Source organism: Topomyia yanbarensis, chromosome 3, assembly GCF_030247195.1.
Source record: "Topomyia yanbarensis strain Yona2022 chromosome 3, ASM3024719v1, whole genome shotgun sequence".
Lineage (NCBI taxonomy): Eukaryota > Metazoa > Arthropoda > Insecta > Diptera > Culicidae > Topomyia > Topomyia yanbarensis.
In genome coordinates this window covers 307531535-307548773 of record NC_080672.1, presented here as the reverse complement: position 1 = coordinate 307548773, position 17239 = coordinate 307531535, and the positions used below count along the sequence as shown (strand labels likewise).

The 17239-nt window shown below is 36.6% G+C and overlaps 1 protein-coding gene across 4 annotated transcripts in view; it reads left to right on the top strand.

The window, feature by feature from the left end:
* LOC131688666 (cAMP-specific 3',5'-cyclic phosphodiesterase 4A-like) overlaps window positions 1–17239 on the top strand; it is a 683953-nt gene that overhangs the window by 63448 nt on the left and 603266 nt on the right. For 2 of the 4 annotated variants that reach the window (XM_058973084.1, XM_058973083.1), the window contains exon 1: window positions 7690–8842. The exons of 1 other annotated variant lie outside the window; for it this stretch is intronic. The gene's annotated coding sequence lies outside the window, so the exon portion shown is untranslated. Of the gene's footprint in view, window positions 1–7689; window positions 8843–17239 lie in introns of those variants that run through there. One more of the 4 variants, XM_058973087.1, reaches the window with a different exon arrangement.

The following is a 17239-nucleotide window of genomic DNA, read 5'->3' as shown; positions in this document are numbered from 1 at the left end:
GGTTCGTAACAAGCCTGCACTCATATATGCTTACCAAGTGTAATAAGAATATAATAGACATTTCCACAACGTTATATTGAACGTATTCGGCTATTAAATCATAGTTTGGATAAATGAGAAAGGCACAATTGCACCACTAGGTGGATTAAAAAAGGTTTTTTAAAGGTCGTTTTACAGGTATAAATCTACTCGAGTGCATTAAATATACATTGACAGCCATGGTTAATGGAATACACGTAGAAGCTCTCTATATAGACTTGAGTATGTTGGGTACAGTCATATCATACAAACCGCGAGAAAGCTCTTTGATGTAATGGAACAATATCAACCTCAATTCAAGTTATATCAGAAGCCTCTCAAGGTTGCCACTTGGGTTCGTTATTTTTTGTTATTTGTTATCGATATTTCCTTCTTATCCTTTCCTTATGATACTTTTTCTAGAATAATAAGAAATGGTTAAAACTTTAAACATTCCAAAATGCGGTAAATATATTTTATACATGGTGTGTGTGTGTGAGAGAGAGAGAGAGAGAGAGAGAGAGAGAGAGTATTTGTGTGTGAGAGAGTATGTGTGTATTCAATCCATTTCCCACTGTCCGGCAGTGCTTTTATGGAAGAAACTTGAAAGGCGATAGCTCTACTGTACCACTGAGAACTGACATACAAGTAAAGTTTTCAACTTGTGTAAGAAATAAAACTGTCGCTTTAAAATGACAACAGCAAGTAGCAACTTGCCACTGGCCGGCGCTTCGATCGGCCAGCAATCGCTATACGGGACTTGTGTACAAACTTGGATACTATGGTGACTCCCGCATGCGAACCTGTATGCGATGGTGATTTTCAACGTATTTTCATTTAAATGTTTACACAGGTTTTTTGGGAAAGTTTGTTCTAGCTTATATGTCTGTTCTCTGTGACTGTACATCCAAAGAACCATTTCAAGAATGCGTGTTTCTACTCGTACATTCTGAGGCCGCCTTCAAATACAATAAGCCCCGCGCGGATACATCCACGTATCAATTTTCAATATATTCGCACTTCCAATATATTTGATTCTGGCACGTATTTACAAAAAGAAAAATATTTAGCATTGAAAAACGACATGAAACGATCTCACCAGCTCTGAATAAATAAATTCGTGAGATTTCTGTGAAAAATTCGCCTCCATGCGGGAAATTGTTGCATCAGCTACTCAACTCCAGGCGTCGCTGTAGGCGCTAAGCGGAACGAACGGGCGTATTTTTTCGCTGCTTGCTTCACATACTTCAATTGCAAAGTTGTGACAATAAATTTCTATGGAAAATAACACTTCTCTCACGATATTTCAACCTACTAACATGTAACTCAACTGGAAAACTACCTAGTAAACGAATGACTTCATTTTCCTGTTGAACATACTGTATATCACTGAAAAACTTTGAACAATATTGGACGTTAACGACAATGGGCGATTCACCAGTGCTGCCACTTCCAATATATTTTAAAATTTACATTTTACACTGCATATTATACCTTCTATTTGAAACACGGTTCAAGAAAATCGGTTCGGTCAACACCGAAAACCGATGTGACTTTAATTCTGGAATATGTCAAAAACCCGGAGCTTTCGGAATTGTCGATAGTGAACAATATATTCTACGAAACTTTGATTGGCCAACGGCGATCTACACTCTTAGAAAAATGAAAATTACATTTGACGTAAACAACGCACCGACGTATTTTTCTGTCCGATAATAGGATTTTACATGCTATGATATGTAAAATTGAATACTATGACTCTTTTGTTGTAAAACTCAGACTGAATGACCTAGAAAAAGCTGAACATCTCACATTTTTACATGTAAGAAAATGTAAATTTATGTGAGTTGGGACGCCCCTTTTTGTGCATCTGGCAAGACGTAAAGTTACATGATTTTTTTGCTGTGTAGACCTGCAAATTTGATGTCCGTTGTACCGGTTTCTATGAGAAATTCCTATGTGACCACAGCAATCAACCTGTAACTTCGGAATTTGAGTCAGATCTGAAAGAAATTCAATAGAAGTCAATGAAAAATTGTATCTTTCATTTTAATCAGATTTGTAAAAATCGGTCAGGAATTTGCTGAAAAATTGGTGTGACATTAACTTAAGAATTTGACAAGCTTCCCTGGGGCATCAAGAACCGTCATAGGCGACCAATGTGGTCAAAGCTAGTGTTACACTCATTCTAATATGTGGTTCATCATTTGTGTGTCATGGTGATACCAGTTTATATGGGAATTTGCTGTGTGACCGCGCTCTTCAACCCGTAACGCCAGAACCAGAAGTCCGATCAACTAAAAATGCAATAGCAGTTTATGGGAGCGTACTACCTTTTATTTGAATAAGTATAAGTTTGTGCAAGTCGGATTAGCCAATCTACTTTCTACTTTTGCCTAAGTCAGACGTACAATCGAATGAAGGGAATGGCAAACTAGCAACCTCTCGATCTAGTGTGCATTGTCTCGAGAACAAAGGAAACATTTTATTTATTCTTGCCATCAGGGAAGCTGCTGAAGCTGAAGATGGAGCTTTGGCTTAAGGTTGCCATCTATCTTCAGTATCATCATCTTCGATATGCAGTATTGATATCATTTAAGACGTTAGCCCAAGCTGAACATTTCGTTTTGAAAAACAACTTAAAGCGCGTGGTTGAAAATGATAATGTTGGAATTAATATTCATGTGTAAATAGAAAAAGACCATATAGAGGTAAGACTGTGATATATCACCACCTACCCCTCCTGAGCTAATTGCAGAATGCATGTCACAATACGGAGAAGTAGAATCCGTTAAACCTGATGCGTGGAAAAATTTCATCTCGAGTATACCTGGAGGTGTTTTTGTGGTTAGGATGTGGGTAGAAAGAACTAACCCAATTGATTAAAAAACTCAAAACCCGCGGAGCTACTATTAATCAAACTACGTTAGGCATCCATGAGGGGCAAACTCCTACATGGAAGTATTGTAATCAGACAGTGCACCACGGACAACCTTGCGGGGAAGATGCATAATGCATCTCAATCGACTGCCAACGCTTCCATGACAACCCATCCCAAACAAGAGTTTTTAATACCAATACCTGAACCACAAACGGTTGGCCATAATGACAACCGCAAAAGCAGCATACTGCACCCCAAACCTGTAAGTTACAGTGGCGAAGAAGATTGACACTAGTCAGAGTTAAATGATCCTTATGACGCTGTAATCGAGCAGGCAAATATTTTTCCGCCATGAAAGAAGGCTTCAAAGGATAATCAATATTTTTTTTTATTTTTATTTTTTACATTTTGTGAACACATGAAAGATCCATGGCTCCGTAAAGCTACTTCTACCTCGATTCAGCCATCTTCGAGAAGCTTGTTTAAGTTTAAATGGCACACATACACGCAAGCATTTAACGATCATGACGAACTGAATTGAACGGTATGTGAACTTCGGCCCTCCGGGTCTCGGATAAAAAATTGATTTTTGGAGCGATTGCATCGTCTTTCTTTATATAAGAAAAAGCAGAACAGTATATGTAGCATATGTGGTCAAGGCTTCTGTCTGTCACATTACATTTTTACGTATATTTCATAAGATAAGTCAGCAAAAACAATAAAACCATAGTCTATCACAACTGCATATTATTAAGGTCACTAAACCGCACATTTTTTCTACAGAAAGTTTTTTTCTATCATGATCCGTTTTTACTTTATTGTCATTTTGATACGTCTGTCACGTTACACAATTTTCGCAGTTAGTTTGGAGGTGGCCCGACGAAATAGAAAAAGTCTGTTCCGTTGGCCCCCAAATATGCATGAAAACAGTTTTAAGTTGAAGCTTAGAAAGCAAGGAAGAGTTTGAAATATAGTTTTCCTGAAGAAAAACTTTGTTTTCGATTTTATGGAGTATTCTCAATGATCTGCCACGCTACAACCAGAATCTGTCACGTTACAGATCTGCATTTTCATTGAAGCAAGGATATCAAGACAATCGTACACAAAACATCCTTAATCTAGGAACTGAGTATTACCGAGAAATTTCATGTTTATTTTGAAAAACTTATTGGTTTTGATGAACAAACGTGAATAACTTTTGAAAAGGTTGTAATTTCACGAAGTAACATTATGTCGAAAGAAAATCCAAAATAACTTGAAAACATCTGCATTTTGAAGGATATTTTTTCGTGAGCATTTTGAATTGAAAACCCATTTTGAAATACATTCTATAACTAAATTATTTAAAGGAGAAAAAATTAAATAAAATTTCAAAATTAAAAGAATTATTGAAATATGTTAAAACTTTTTATTGTTATTTTCTCTACTATGCAATTATATTTTAAAGTTTTTTTTATTTGCAATTAAATTTTAAACGTGTTGTGTTTTTTGCGTTTGGTATTTGTGAGTAATTTATTAAAAGGGCGTATTTTCACTACTAGATATTTTTATTGAAAAAAAAAAATCAAAATATTCCGGAAAAATTTTCTTAAGACCATTTTGCTTGGAAATTATAATTAGTATTAATATTGTATAAAAAAATTATATTTATGACTGGCAAATACTAAGAAATTTAGAAGAATACTTAAAGTTAAAAATGCTTTCTTACTAATAACTTCCTAATAGTGCAATTATTGTTTCATCAGTTTATAGGCCTTCGTTAACGAAAAAAACATTGATTTCTGTAATTGTAATTGTAATTTTTTTTTGACAAGGTATTTGTATTTTTAACATTTTTTTGCATTTATTTTGGAAAAATTTCACCAAAAAATATTCACACAGAATAATTAATTCCCTATAACTCGCTATCATATAGTTTTGCTGCACAAATGGCGATTTTCGAACAATATATTTTGAAAGCAGTGCATTCAAGATCTCATACGCCCTTTTTAAATATTACTCTTGAATTAAAATTGTTTGCTTGATATTGAAAAATACTTAGTCTTCCCTATACATGAAACGTAAAAGGTTTCATCAGAATCAAAGATGGTCACCAATATTGACGCAATTGAATAAAACTTGATGGAATTGCTTTATAGCAGAAAAAATCTTTCTCGTTACATTAGATAAACTGTGTTTTCTTAAAAATGAATAAAACTTTTAAGTTGTCACAATACAGTTTCAAAAAGTAGATTCAAAGTAGTAATAAATAATGCAGGTTAGACATTGTATGCATGGTGTTGGTGTGGTCCACAAAACTTTTTTGAATTTTTGATCTGTCACGTTACAAGTTATTTGGTTTCCATTACTTCACAACTGAAAATAAGCAATAATTCATATTCATCAAAATTTTTCAAGCGATGTTATTAAATTTAAACTAGACTACGATAGAAAAATGTGGTTGCAAGCAAAAAGTTGAAAATTTGGATTTTGTTTACCTTTTTATCTCCTTACGGTCTTTTAGTCATTTTCAGGTCATGCAAGTAGCATCAACAAACTTTCATGAATGACAGACATGAAAGTTTTTCTAGGATCACCATTCATATTTTTTAATATTAGAGGTTATATACATACGGAAAACAAACAGTTTGACGCAAAATTTGATAAAAAATAATTTCGCCTGTGGTTGCCATTTTCGGAGCCTTGACCATGTGCGTTCAACACTAGAATATTGTAGTATAGTTTGGTCGCCATTTTCAATAAGGTATGCAAACCGAATAGAATTAGTACAAAAGCAGTATTTATTGTTTGCACTTTGTAAACTAGTTTGAACAGAACTACACGGACAGGAAGCACGGTCAAAAACATTCAAAGATTGTTGTGAATGTACCATGTTATCATTTATAAACAACATCGTATCACACATCACAAATAATAAATAAATAAATAAATAAATAAATAAATAAATAAATAAATAAATAAATAAATAAATAAATGAATAAATAAATGAACAAATAAATGAATAAATGAATAGATAAATGAGCACATAAATAAATAAATAAATATGGGGACCCGTGGCTATTAATATCGTTTGGGTAATTCGGAACCCCTTGATTTCTTAGAAAATCGTAAGACTTTCTGAATGTCGCACATATTCGTGGAACTGCTATTCTAAAACATTAATTTTGACGGCTGATGCTAATTATTTGTTTTTTTTAGAAAGAAGATAAAACGTGTTTTATTTTTTTTGCCATCCTCAAAACACAAATCATTATAATGGTAAAACAGTGATTAAAGTTACAAATAAAAGTGAAAAAAATAAATGGTTAGTGTTTTGGACAGCTTGAGGTTTCTATTTTATGGAATGATTTTTGTTTAGGTGAACACACAGATATTTTCAGGACACTCACCACTTTTGTGCGAAATGAGCATACGGGGCTATTCGGACCCCATATTCCATCAACCACCGTTCAGCGGCTTGCGGCTACGCACACGATTGCACACGCCACAGCAAAGAAAATACATGATGCGCCAATCGACATCTTTGTCTAACCAGATTAAGGTTGGACAGAGAATGGGCAAAAATTGAAAACGAAAAAAGTAGTTTTTTTCACATCGTTTTCAGATCTTCATAAAAATCAATCAGCATATGTAGAACGTTGTTACAGTACTGCTGATTGATTTTTTGAAGGTCTAAAACACGGCGTAGAAAAAACTGCTTTTTTCGTTTTCGATTTTTGCCCATTCTCTGTTCAACCTTATGTATCTGTAACGCAATTTTTTTTTGGCTTCTTTGGTGCTTTTCCGCTAAATATTTTATAGGTACACAACATTCCATTGTAAACAAAATTTTAAAAAAATCGTCGCCTAGTGCTGCAAATGACCTTTCAAGGCACCAAAACGTAGTTGAGGTTTCAAACTAACAATTAGGACATTTAACCGATAAATTCTTTCTCATCTATCCACCTAAAACGGCCATTTACTTAAGTATGTCCGAATAGCCCCGGGTTCCCCTAAATAAACAAATAAATAAATAAATAAATAAATAAATAAATAAATAAATAAATAAATAAATAAATAAATAAATAAATAAATAAATAAATAAATAAATAAATAAATAAATAAATAAATAAATAAATAAATAAATAATTAGTTAATTAATTAATTAATGAATAGATTAATTAATTAATTAATTAATTGATTAATTAATTAATTAATTAATTCATTTATTAATTAATTAAATTAATTTATTATTAATTAATTAATTATTTATTTATTTATTTATCTATCTATTTATTTATTTATTTATTTTGTATCATATTTTGTGCGATATTTCTCTTACTTTTTACATTCAAATCTTTCACAGCAGATAAAATAAAAAAATGTCACTTCTGATGCGGCGCGTTGTGCTTGCAAGTTGCAAGTTGCGGCTGAGCGAAGTGGATCCACATGTTTTTATTAGGTGTTTCATAGAAATTTCTCAGAGCGGGAGAGTGAGTCCCCCAAAAAGCAGCATAAAATGAGCACACCCATACGAGCTGGCATTTGTTTTTATGTGGCTATATAGCGCAGACCGCAACAACCGGAGAGCGAGATCAACATTTTTCATAATTTATTATCGATCGGCGTGGTGCTGTCTGCGAGGATCGGTGTTGGTGCTTTCGGAGCTCGTGGGGACACCAACACAGCACCGGTGGATCCCCGTCAAAACAGGACACCCCTGGGCGGGTGTTCGTGTTATCATGGCTCTAGCTGAGCTCGCGCTGTAAGTGTATTGGTGCCGCGACCAGCGAGCGCAAGATATACTCCAAAATTTGCTCGCTGACAGCGACTGTGTGTTCTTCAGGTTCAGTATTAGCTCGACCAAGCTGAACGTAGGACAGAGGATTTTCAGTACGCGGAACGCGATTCGCGACTACGGTTTACTTTTTTGCTCTACTCAGAGTGGATGAGGTGTGGAAAAGTACACAGGGGACAGTGAAAAAGTGTTTGCTGCTGCTGTGATTTTTTAGAGGGTTGCATCCGTCGATTGTCTCGATGCTGCTCGGTTGTCTAGTGTGAAATCTATGCTGCTAGCGAGTTGAGTGGAATTAAAATTACCCGTGCTTGTCTTCAAGACTTGCTAGGGCCATCTTTCAATTGCTGTCTGGATAGTGGAGTTTCTGTGTATGACCCAAGCAAATGGATATTGAGTTCGGTTCTAATCGGAGAGCCTCCAAGTGGGTGGTGGGTGCGTTCTTGTGCTAGGAGTGACAGCCGACCTGTTCCATGTAGGGGCCAAGTTCTGTGCGAAAATCAATTGGAGACAGCCCACACCTGGAAACCCATACAAGGTGATATCTCCATGACCTGCGTACGTGTGTGCAGTCAAGGTGCTCCCCTTGGAAAGTTGAAAGTTATGTGATGATAGGTGATACTAGACAGCATACCATTATAGTTGTGACAGATAAATAACTGCTCGTAGTTTCCTGACGTGCAGCATCCCAGAATCCCAGTAGATCATTCGACAGACACCAAGTTTTTAAAATCTCACAAACGAAGGTATGTGTATACAAATGTTTAGGCATATTATAAGCACAAATATGCAAAAGTGAAGTTTTTTTTGTCTCTTCAATACAACATTCATACACACACGTCTCGGGCTGACTGAGCCGTACGTCACACACTGAACCGTGTGCTGATAAAGAGGCACGGACAGACGACGGCTAGCGAGAGAGGCTGAGAGAGAAATTAGCGTTCGTTCTCTTCCTCTTGTTGTGATTGTATTACGCGCGGAGTATCGTTCGGTGTACGTGCGTGCGGGTTTTGGAATTTCGGTGCGCTCCCCGTAGGTCTGCAGGTTGCCACGGTCAGCACAGGGTCGCACACGGGCCCTGAGACCTGCAAGGTGAATCACGGTGCATCGGTTGATCCGCTTCCCCAAACCAAAGAAAAAATCGGGGTACAGTTAGTGCAGTTCTCAAGGTAAATATTGTGCAAAATATGCATTCGGAACAAAATTTGTTCCATGCGCGGGGAGAAGCTTTCCTCGGGTCGTCGGGAGAAGAAAGTGGTTACAAACGAAACGAAGAGTGATAATGCGAAATGATATGCTAATCAGCCTCGATTGTCGATTCGTGGATAACCTGTCAGCATAACAAAACGTGCTGTGAAAATTTGAAGAATTTCGAACCAGCTGGATTATCGGGTTTATTTTCGCCGTTGTCGCATTGGGTGCGCAAAGCGGTGTGTAATCAGTTGCGGATAAAAGTGAAACCACTATCGCCGGCAAGTAATGGCAGTAGCATTAGCAGTAGTAGCAATCATTGAAATCCATAAACGTGATAAACTATGGGGGATGAGATATACCTACCATAAGATCTAGGCTATACTTTGCGATATCCTGAACGGAGGATAACGGCGACCACGGTTTATCCATGTCGAGCACTCAGTCAGGGTTTGTAGCGATTCTGCTGTCCCGGGGTTTCGCTGTGTGTTCCATCAGCGTCAATTATGATTGAGAAAGTTGATTCGGTGTAAGCAAAGGCAAACCATCCGTACCAGCTTTCCGCCTGCTCACCCACTCCGTTTTATTGCTCAGTTCTCAGTGGGTGGCACTGGGTGGTTGCTATGGTTGCCACGTATTCTCTTCCCTGCTGGTGGTCACCGAGTGATCTATATACAGGCGCGTTGTTTCGTCGATGGTGCCTACTTGAGCGGAAGTTGCATGAACGTGCTTTCGTACCCCTTGCATATTCGAGGGGAGGAGGAGGGGGGAGTGTCACTGCCTGGTGCGGTGTGAGTGTATGTGGGATCCAGCAGCGTGAATGAAGTGAAAAGAAATGCTGTGTTTGGTAAAGTGAATTTTCCCTACATCCTTCCACCGCAAGCGGTCCCCATGTTCGTGGTGGCTTGAAGTGGTATGGGAAATGGAGGTTCTTGACATTGGAATAGGAAAATGTGTGGTATGTAGGTTGTGTCTGTGTCTTGATTCGAGCACCACTGATGATGAATGAGCAACGGGATGCCGCGAATTGGAAGTGCGTATATCTGTGGATGCATGCGGAGAGGGCGTGTGTTTGTTGGTTGGATTCGCAGGAATGGCTGTGCTTGGCGGACAACGATCGAAAAGGCGCGCGCAATTTTTAATGTTTCGGCACGTCGAGGAGATAAAAGCAGTGATACGCGAAAAAAGAAGTTGTACCGATTTTTTATTGAGTGGAAAGATATTTCGAAGTGATAAATTAAAAACATATTTCTGCAGCAGTTTGGTTTAGTTCTATGGATGAACGTGAGAATCTATAACGGTTCTTTGAAGTAGCGGTTTTATGTTACTGTCTACCTATATCAATGTACATTTGGATAATAGGAAACTTGTCGGTACAGGACGAGATGTATTATTGTACTGTAGTCAGTTCCCTATTTGGTCTGTCAGTCCTCTATTTTGTCTACCCCCGGTTTTGTCAGCTTTTTGACTCGATTTTTGTCAGTCTATTGAATTAGAATATATTTTTTGTCCATAGGATATTCATAGGTCTCGATTTATTGAAGATGGCGTTATTCTAGACTGCTACTTTACATTCTGAAAGGTTGTTTGAGATTTAATATGGTGCAACCATACGTTATACGACTGTTACGAGAGTTTTAAAAAAGAGAGGATTAAAATGAATTTTTGCCAAAGTTTGTGATAAAAATTAAATTGAAACAATTAGTTCTTAATAAAAAGCAAGTAACTTTAATCATTTTCAATGAAAATATTTATTATTTAGTATTCTATTTAGACTGCCCAGAAAAACGACGAATTTATGAAAAATTTTCGACAGTATTTTATTTTATCAGAATCTCGGCGGTAGTCAGCTATTTTCGTTCGCGTCCCTTATCACCTATTTTTATTAGGTGATTTATCGATAGTGCTACACTGATAATATAAATTCGTAAATATAATGAAATCGATCATGCAACGCACGAATTCATTAGTCGTTTTCTGCAACGTATTATTTTCGTGCATTGTAAATAGTAGGTTTCGTTCATTGCATGAACAAGAATAGCCGCTTGCTGAACGAAAGCTTTCGTAAATTTTACACATTTAATGTACACTGCACGAATGTTATCGTTGATAACGACATTATTTTTCGTGAATGAAACGAAATGTTTTGTTTATTTTAATAAACGTGTGGGTATATTACGAACGATTTCGTTGGTCGCACGAATTCATTTCGTTTATTTTAGAAATGTTTGCGTATTTATTAGCCTGTTGTTGTTTTCAGTAGATCTTTTGGGATCGATGTTTGACAACATCGATTTTTTTTAATCGATTTAAAACAAACGATGTGGCCAAATCGATTTTATTGTGGTACGAAGAAATGACCGCTTGATGAAAGAAAGTTTTCGTAAAATTTACTTATTTAGTTTACATTGTACGAATGTAATCGTTGAAAACGACATTATTTTTCGTGAATGAAACGAAATGTTTAGTTTATTTTAATAAACGTTTGTGTATATTACGAACAATACCGCTGGTCACACGAATTCATTTCGTTCATCTAAGAGAATTTTTCGTATTTAATAGCATATTATTTTGACATTGCTTCTGCAGAGAAAAACTCAAACTTATTCATACAAAATCAACGAGCAGTTCGCGATGGCTCAACTGAATCCGTACTGCTCCGGATTCTGGATCAACCGGACGAGGTTCAGGAAATCTACGGATACGGATATGGCTACTAAATAGTCAGACCGAAACCGTCGTAAAGATCAACAATTATCTGACGTATAGCAACAATGACTCCATATTCTACCTCTATTGAAGCTCTGTTGACGTTAACGGTTTGACGAATGGTGCTTGTAAATATTATAAAGACTTTCGTATATAGCAGCGAAGAATTCGTTTGCCTAATGAAGCCGTTTCGTAATAAGCCAACGCATGTCCTTTCGTGGTTTTCACGAAAAACTCGTAATAAAAAATAAAAGTGTTTCAGTAGAACTACGAACGATTCATTATATGTACGAAAAATTCGCATATTTTATGAAAATTTTCTGCGCGAATCTAATTCCTAGCGATTTACGAATATATTCTATTAGTGTATCTTTGAAAATGAGTCACCTTGGTTATGCGACTATTTTTCCCGTTCTTATTTTATTGCAACCAAGTAGTTCGATTTTTTTCAAAATTGCATACGTTTGAGGTATGTAATTTTAAATATTCAATGATTGGATAGCATTGTAAGGGAACACGCATCCGCTGGGTGATACCAACCGAGCTGACATTTCTTAGGAGTGAGCAAACTAATTTCTATGTTTGTTTAGTTTTTATTTGACCAACCAGGGAACTAATCCATAGGGCATTCAATATGCATAGGGAAAACGCATGGTCTTGTCTGAGTGGAATGATGACTTCAATCATGTATAAGGTTTTAGAATTGACAATTCGCGAGAAGGATAAAAAACGAGTTACCAATATGCTTCAGTCATTTCAGCACGATAAATAAATGTTTTATGGTAATGTTCATTAGTTTGCTTTCAGCTCATTAAATCATGTTCATTACATATTTTTTTCTCATTATTTTGAGTAACTTCATATGGTTTTGAGTTTGGACTATATTATTAATTGCCATGAAATACATGAGCATAATAATATTATAGCTTGATTTTTGTGTTAAATGGCGACAAAACTGGGAATCGCCTATCCATTTGTTTTTTTTGGTTTTGGTACATTGTTGTTTCAATTTAGTAATTTAGTTTTTTCTGCTTCCAAGTCGTAAGAAGTGACCAAGATAGGACTCTATACTTCAACTACTGCATCTTTTATACTTTCTAATTTTTTGAGCTAAATTAGCAAATTGCCCAATGAACATTTTGCGGTCTCAATTGGTTTTGGTTGGTAACAGATTGGCAGGCATGGGTGATCTATCTTATGCTTTTGGACTAAATTAGTAGATTAATTCTGATTCTTTTAGCATTGAAAATGCTTTACTCTACTATATGGGTTGGGGTTAGGTGTAAAACTAAAAACTGATTTTGAACTGCGTCACGAAAATGTGGCATAATTTTAAACGACTGTAGTGTTGTTAATTGTTGAATACATTTAAATACTAGTAGAGTCAGAGAAGACCAACTTAAAATTGGTTGCAACTATAAATTGGTGTTTCAACTTTACACTATTGAATCCGTATTATTGTAAAAACATTGGGAAAATGTAAGAAAACAGACAAAGTTTTCGCTTACGTTTTGTTAATTATTGATGGATTTTCATTATTCGAACACCAATCGACTCAGAAAATTGCCAGTAAAAATTGTTTTAAAATTTATCTGTGTATTTTGTTAGCACACTAATGAAAAATCCGTAAATAAAGGGCGAACACGAAATTATTGCGACACCGAAAATGTCATGCCAATTTTCTTATAATGTTTAAAATCAAACCAAAATTTTAGGGTAGTTTTATACATATATTTACTTAAAAAATCAAAAGAAAAGCTAATCGATGGAGCCTTTAGTGTAAAATTGAACGCACTTTCGTTTGATGGCCTCCATCAAAGTCTTTACAGTGTCATCCGGTACCAGTTTCTCAGTTTTTTTTCCATTTTCTTAACATGTCCTTCTCGTCTTTGACTGTCTTCTTGCTCTTCCGAAGTTCCCGCTTCATCATTGCCCAGTACTGCTCCAACGGGCGCAGCTCCGGACAGTTTGGCGGATTCATGTCCTTTGGAACAAAATGGACAGAATTGGCTTGATACCACTCCAGGACACTTTTAGAATAGTGGCATGCTGCCAAATCTAGCCAAAATAGCGGAGCTTCGTCGTGCTGCTGCAAGAACGGCAAAAGGCGCTTCTCGAGGCACTCAGATTTGTAGATCTCGCCATTTACTGTGCCCTTTGTCACGAAAGGCTCACTCCTCAGTCCGCAAGAGCAGATGGCCTGCCAAATGAGATATTTGGAGGCGAACTTCGACATTTTCTTCTTCTTAAATTTGTCGTCCACATAGAACTTGCTCTTGCCGGTGAAAAACTCCAACCCCGGAATTTGCTTAAAATCGGCTTTTATATACGTTTTGTCGTCCATCGCACAGCAGCCATATTTTGTCAGCATCTTCTCGTAGAGCTCCGTGCCCGAGTTTTAGCCGTCGATTGTTGCCACTCATCGCGGTTTGGGAAATTCTGTACCTTGTATGTATGTAGTCCAGCTCTCTTCTTTGCATTCTGGACGTAGCTCTGCGACATGCCGATCTTTTTAGCCAAATCACGGCTTGAGATGTTGGGATTTACTTTAATCATCCGCTTTACCTTTCCCTCCGTCTTTTTGTTCTCCGGTCCCGGGTTTCTTCCAGCTCCTTTGCCGTGGTCCAACATCAACCGCTCCTGGAACCGCTTCAACACTCTGGAGACGGTTGAATGGTGAATGTTCAACATTTTTCCCAACTGCCGGTGCGACAGGTCAGGAAATTCCAGGTGTTTGGAAAGAATTTGTTCTCTCGACTCGCGTTGGTTATCCTTCATTTTCGTTGAATCGAAAAACACGACTTCGAGTTTGACAGCATGTAAACAATACACATCAATGAGAAAGTGTGCAAAATTTGGTTGATTTTTACCCAATGGTAAAAAAGTTATGCCCTGTTGAATGTGTCGCAATAATTTCGTGTTCGTCCTTTATACAATAAATAGGGGAAATTTTTTTTTCGCAAATTTATGCAAGATTTTCCCTAACACGGACCTCATTTCGCCATTCCTAAGCGTACTACACAATTCATCGCTTGATATAAAAGGAATGTTTTTGACCGAATTCTTTCATTGCCATGCCTGCTCTGCTGGCAGAACCAGTTTGATTATCGCTATTGTTGCTTGTAGGATAACTGTTAGATCTTCCATTTGATCACGAGCTACGGAAGGGGAACGTTTGTCTGTGTGCACTGGGAAGATTTTGTTCGTAGCTTCAAACGACGATGGCGGAACAGAAGCGAGATGGCGAATTGCTGGTTTATGCTGTGCGTATTAGCCGTGCAGGTAAGGCTCAAATCGTTCGATATGATTCTCGTCACGTATCCCAAAACATAGTTACTAGCAAACCGTCCTTATTAAGACGAATACATAATGGAAAAAGAATTCAATTAGAAAATTCCTTTTATTAACTAGTATTAAGTTTGTGCTTGGTAATTCTGTAGCTTTACCAGTGAATCCTAATATATGCAAATATTCTTCAAAATAATCTATCAACCCGATAGTTTTTCCAAACCTTCATGGAAGTGTGTATGCAGTAGAAACGAATTTGAAGTCTGTGTGTATGCAGTAGAAACGAATCGCCAGCGCGGCAAGGTTCGAATTGATTGAAAGGATTCTCGTCCCATATCCAAAAACATAGTTATTAGCAAACTGTCCTTATTAGGACGAATATATAATGAAAAAAAAAATATTTGCGCCTTTAAGGGTTAATAATGCTGCATTTTCAATGTAACTGCGGTCGTGTCTTGAACACAACCCTTTAAATTTTTTTATTCGTGATAAACCTACTTGCTTCTTTCTAGTATTGGGGGTAATAATAAAGTAAGGTTTTCAGTTCAGTTAATTTTGGACCGCTCAAATTTTTTTCATATCCTTGTCGTGAAAATAATCAATATATTCAGACCCTGTTTGATTTCCACTCTTATTTTTTTCGTTCGGAATTTTTTGTTGCTTTTCCTTTTGCTAGTTTGTCTTACGTTAAAATGATATTCGAATTAAGTATAATTTTATACATTGTCTCGTTATTCGATATTCGTAAAACGTCGTAAACCTAACGAGTCTTCTGATGGCCGGGCACCCAGAGACTCCTAAAATCTTGAATAGCGCTCTAACTCCAGTACAATTTCTAATCATTAAAGTTAATGATTAGAAATTGTACTGGAGTTTCCTTCTTCCCGTGACAGTTGTGGCGTGCGCAGTAGTATATAAGGCCTCTAGTAAAAGCAAGTGTCGGACTATAATTCCTTCCCTTTCCCACTGCGATCTACTTTCGGCACTGGTCGGTAGGGCATAGCAAAAAACATTTTTTTTGAATTCTCAAAGCCCCCCCCCCCTCATATTGTGACAAATGTCAAAGTAAGCTCAGATGTCAAATTTCACATCATTTGGACAATTCTAGACTCCCGCCAACTTCGCTGGAAATTTTTTGAAATTGGTACTATGGGAAAATATGGAGGAAAAATATATTAAATGCTATAAATTTTGAAGTAGCACTCTGAAAAATACAATTTTTACCTCTTTTGAAAGAAAATAATCTTGGTATTTGAATGGATATTTTTGTTTCTAGAAAAAACGGGAAAGTGGGATACTAGGTCATTTTGGCCACAAAATCCCCCATTTTTAACAATTTTTCTGCAGCATAATGATGATCATACATATTGTGCAGTTACATACATATTGCATTCATATTAATTTTTATCATTTTCTCGTGCATATATCTCTATTATTCTTCAATCAATTTTCATAAAATATAACTTGTTGAACGTGGAAAATTCTGAGGAATAGAACAAAAATAGAAATGTTACCGATAAAATTCATAAACTTCAAACTTTTTGATATTAACTCTACAAATCTAATTTTTTCATTAATTGCGTATTTTACACTAAAAGTAATAAATTAAATAAGAATTTTGTTGTTAAATGGAGTTAATATGTGCGATTTTATGATAAAAATGTGAAATCGACAATATATGTCAGGTAATTGGTGTTTCTGAAATTTACTGGAAACGAATCTATTATTGTTATGATCCTAAGGATTTTCCACGTTCAGCAAGGTATAGTTTATTAAAATTGAGTGAAGAATAAGAGAGATATATACACGAGAAAATGATGAAATTTAATAAAGGGCGAACACGAAATTATTGCGACACATTCAACAGGGCATAACTTTTTTACCATTGGGTAAAAATCAACCAAATTTTGCACACTTTCTCATTGGTGTGTATTGTTTACATGCTGTCAAACTCGAAGTCGTGTTTTTCGATTCAACGAAAATGGAGGTGAACCAACGCGAGTCGAGAGAACAAATTCTTTCCAAACACCTGGAATTTCCTGACCTGTCGCATCAGTTGGGAAAAATGTTGAACATTCACCATTCAACCGTCTCCAGAGTGTTGAAGCGGTTCCAGGAGAGGTTGACGTTGGACCACGGCAAAGGAGCTGGAAGAAAACCGGGACCGGAGAACAATAAGACGGAGGAAAAGGTAAAGCGGATGATTAAAGCAAATCCCAACGTCTCAAGCCGTGATTTGGCTAAAAAGATCGGCATGTCGCAGAGCTACGTCCAGAATGCAAAGAAGAGAGCTGGACTACATACATACAAGGTACAGAACTTCCCAAACCGCGATGAGCGGCAACAATCGACGGCTAAAACTCGGGCACGGAAGCTCT